At 36.5% G+C, this 4692-nt stretch overlaps 1 pseudogene; it reads right to left on the bottom strand.

Annotated features, from left to right (window-relative positions):
• Positions 1-1835: 1835 nt before the first annotated feature.
• LOC107705716 (protein phosphatase 1 regulatory subunit 3D-like) lies at positions 1836-3566 on the bottom strand (annotated as a pseudogene).
• Positions 3567-4692: the final 1126 nt, after the last annotated feature.

Genomic DNA, 4692 nt, shown 5'->3' with positions numbered 1-4692 from the left:
TCGTCACGAGCCGCAGGGTTTCATTTGGTTTTGTTTGTGTATGTTTTTTTTACTCTCAAAGCCGTGATTCCCATTCACCTCCATTATATGACTGACAGACTGCAAAGGTTTGAGTTAAAAATCTTCGTTTGTGTTCTACTGAAGAAACAAAGTCACCTACATCTTGGATGCCCTGGGGGTAAGCAGATAAACATCAAATTTTCATTTTTGGGTGAACTATTCCTTTAAGGCTCTTTCACACGGAACCGTCTATGCACGGAACGCAGCGTGCGGTAAACCTGCGTGGCTCACGTCCGCCCGGTCCGCCCTTTGAACACAAGAAGACTCTCTATGTAGGGCTGAATGGGAAAGTTATCAATGTGTCTGTCCAGAAACTAATGATGAACGCGCAGTTTGCAGAGAAGCATTTCAGTTGCTCACTGTGGACTGACTTAAAGGGATAGTTCACCCAAAAATGAAAATTTTGTCATCGTTGAAGAATGTGGGTAACCAAACAGTTTCTGGTCCCCAATGACTCAGTATATTTTTTCCCTACTATGGAAGTTACTGGGGACCAGCAGCTGTTTAGTTTCCCACATTCTTCAAAGTAGTCTATCTTCTTTAGTGTTCAACAGAAGAAAGAACTTTATGCCGGTTTAGAACAACCACCTGAGTAAAGAATTTTCATTTTTGGGTGAACCTTACCTTTATCAAAAGCAAAAAAGGCCTCTAACACTAGCTTGCGCTATTCTTTTTCTATTCAATCTGTTTTTCTTTTTATTTATTATATAATTTAAAAACAAACCTTGCTACGTGAACTGCGTTAGGCTAACTGAAACTTGTTATAGCACTTGTATATCATTGCTCTTTTGTTGATTTTGATTGCTTCCATTGTCCTCATTTGTAAGTCGCTTTGGATAAAAGCGTCTGCTAAATGACTAAATGTAAATGTAAAGTGACAGAGACATCCATGCTTCTAAAGGTATCGGCCTATTGTTTTATTAAAATTTGGATAGTCTGTTTATATATTCCAGATACATTATCAGTACATTATCAGAGCTTGGTAGACATTCTTATATTCTTATACATTATTAGAAAGATGGATTAATAGATTATAATTCATGTTAGGCCCTATTTATTAATTCATCTTTTATATTAATCATAAATATATACATAATAAATCATCACATTTGTCATATACAATTTGGCATTTAAAAAAGTTTTGGGATGGGTGCCCCTTATTTTGCCTCGCTGAAGGTCACAACCCTACCTTGAACCCCTGGCTGGCTCTTTTCCTCGTCATATGTTTTTTCCACTTTTCCCTAAGCAAGTGTTTAATAAAAAAAAAAATTAATAAAAAAAAAATTGTTGAGTCAGATCTCTTCAGTGAATCGATTGAACTGCTTCTCAATTCAAAACTACCGAGTGTACTACAGACTAAATACTATACTAAAAAAAAAATAATAATAATCATAAATAAAAAACATTTCTTCAATACCAGAAAGGCTGAAATCTTACAAATAAAACGTACTGGAAATATTTCAATGATTTATGAATTCCAGCTTTACGAAAATTAACCATGGTTTTACTACTAATAAAAACAAAAGACATAGTTATTGTAGTTAAACCATGGTAACCACAAATTAACCATGGGTTTGCTATGCTAACCATAGTTTAACCATGGTATTTGTAGTAAAACTGTGGTTATACAAATCAATCTGCCAAAAAACATGGTTTCTACACTTTTACTATAATAAAACAATGGTTATTTTCGTAAGGGTACACATATGAAATAGCACGTGCAAGACATGACTTTTAGCATCATTTATTGTAAATATATATGTAAATGGCTTTGTTGTTACAGCAATTTGTGTCTACATAATATGGCTTTATTGGAAGGTTTTATGTGAAGGACAATGCGATGCAATAAAGTGGCTGAATAGTTTTTTTTATCAGTTCTTCAACGCAAGTGGGATTACCCATCCTTATTTATTCTATCAACATCTGTGTTTACAATATCCACAAGTATTATGAAAATGTACCATATAGTGACAATAGGTAAGTGCAAACCTGAAAGGTAAAAAAATACAGTAAAGGCACTTTTTAAATCTACATTACATTATCAAATCAACACACAGTATTACTCTCAGTGCTACAGTCCAGTTAAACAGTCGTCACTTAAAGTTAAAAATCTCATATTTCATACGGCTTCAAGTTATTATTTACAAATGAAATATCAAGACTTTCAGAAGGTCAGCAATGTATATCACAGTGAAAATGCTGGTGGTTGCAAGCAAAATATAAAAGTGAAACAGTGCTCTAAAAAAAGTTTCATCTAACTCTCAGTGTCCTCAGATAAAGTGTATCATGCTGTCTTCACATTCCTTCGGCACAGGCAGGTTATAACTCTGACAGGTTAATTTGTAATTCTGCCCACCATTGTTATCCCAAAACTGCATGCCCATTACTTTATAACAAATGGCAAACTCCAGCACTGCTCCAGGGTGAAGGATATATGGAGGAACGGGTAGATGAAATCGAAAAGTGTCACAGCAGGGCCTGTTTGAAATGGATTTGCTTGCAACCCAGTAAGCCTTGGTTTCTGAGCAACTCTTCCAGTTTGTAAAGGAGTAGCGAACACTCACTTCCTTCTCAAACACCAAGTTTACAACTTGAACTATCCCTATAATGCCAGGCTCATAGCACAAAACCCGCTCTAGACATACTTGTTGGCAACGCAGACGCTCTGTGAAGTTTGAACAGTCACCTGGCTGGACTGAGAACATCGGTTTCAAATATGGTAGGGAAATCTCCATCCCCTTACTTGAGGCGAACTCTGCGCTCATTAACAGTCGAAAGAGAACATGCTCTGGGACAAAAGGGTCCTCCCCGCTTTTAAAAACCTTGACACTTTCTAAATCCAAGCCTAAAGAGTCCACAAACCGGACGCTGGCTCGGCGACTAAGCCTCCTTCTCTCTGACGGAGATGGAAGCGACTGCGTCCGCCTCTGGATGATGGATTTGGTTAGTGGTTCACATGACAGGCTGCGTTGGGGTAGTCTTCGGGCTCGGTGGATGAATTTTAACTGGCCTCTTTCCGCTGTCTGTTTTTGAGCAGGACATGTCCTGCAAAATCGGTGTGGAACTTTCTTTTGAGCCATCTGATACTGTGGTAAAAAATAGGTCAGCGTTCATCTCTTCGAGGGGTGTGTCTTTATGGCAACATCCCAAAGACCAGGCCATGTTTAATGGAAAGTGGTACCATGCGAGACCTGAAAAAGAGAAACATTCTAAGTTATGCATATTTGTAAATATTTTAGAGTATTAAATGTTCTAGGAAGTTCTAGTAAGCAATATCAGGTAATACTCTGCAGCTGTGGAAACATGGCAGGCTCAATGACTATTTCAATCCCAGCTGGATAACTGAAGGGTTGCCAACTCTCACGCATTTGGCGTGAGACACACGCTTCCAGGCTCTGTCTCACGCTCTCAATCTGCCCATGTAAATCTCACGCCAAATTGGCAACCCTGCTTGCTATATGAAACAAAGTCTCAGCTTTCTACTGTTGTAAACTTTAATACTAAATTCTAACAATAAACACCGTTTTGGCGCACTTAATCTGGCGTAAATCGTAAAATGTAGCGCTTCAGTTAAAGCCAGAGCTATTGAAAAACAGAGTTGCGACCAGCTTCGATCTCGCTGTTGTCGCCGCCACGCGGTCACGTGATTCATAGAGCTCTCCAAACAAACCAGCGTTGACAATACATTAGAATGGATAGACGACAGCGTCATTATACAGGTATTTGCAGCAATTTTTGGTAAACATTACAGCATATTATGCATTGATTATTACGTCGATGACATTTACAGTATCATTTTATTCTGGAGAGTGATGGAGAAGCAACATTAATATGGTTTTCTTAACCTTCAGACATTGCTTACTGCTTACAGTAGTGAACATTGCATACAGCTTAACTATTTTTCAGTTAAATAAGTGTTGTATATTTTAGTTCAATAATATTTATTTAATATTTTGAGGAAATATTTTGGTAATACATACTATTTGTGCAATAATTATGGTCCATTAATGACTTAAAATATTGTTTACTAATATTTCTATTACTTATATTACAATTAGTGTAGTATTTAAGGTTAAAATAGAGAAAAGGGTTTTAAATTCCAATGCAAAGAGGCAAATTAGAGTCATTTTGTGGTCAGAAATTTTTTTTTTTTCATTTGTAATGCCATGGTTTACCCACTAGGTACCTGTATGGCTCTTTACTAAATATATCTAGAATATTGCAGGTCATACCTGCTTTTTTTTTTTAGTTCTTCGTTTGAATAAATATTTAGACATGATTAAACACTAGATTTTTAAATGAGAAATTAAAAAAGTTAACAACTTAGGCCCACCCTACATCCTTTTTTAATGATACTTGCATAATTACACACAATGAATGCAAGCAAATACTGAATTTAAAACAAGTTTAAAATGGTGTTAAAAAGGCATTCAACTGCATTCAACAAAAGATTTGCATCCCCTTATTTTTTACAGTATATACACATGAATTGATATTGAATCGAGATCGACCCAAGCTGAATTTAAAAGTTGGCAACCCAACACTTCAATGCAAAGTAATGCAACTTACATTTCGTGTGTTTCAAAATGCACACTGTCAGTGCAAACGTCTATTAGTCAATGACTTCGCCTT

Source organism: Sinocyclocheilus rhinocerous, unplaced genomic scaffold (assembly GCF_001515625.1).
Source record: "Sinocyclocheilus rhinocerous isolate Xijiao unplaced genomic scaffold, SAMN03320098_v1.1 scaffold263, whole genome shotgun sequence".
In the NCBI taxonomy this organism is placed as follows: domain Eukaryota; kingdom Metazoa; phylum Chordata; class Actinopteri; order Cypriniformes; family Cyprinidae; genus Sinocyclocheilus; species Sinocyclocheilus rhinocerous.
Note: the sequence above shows the minus strand (reverse complement) of the source record. Positions and strands in the feature narration are given on the sequence as shown.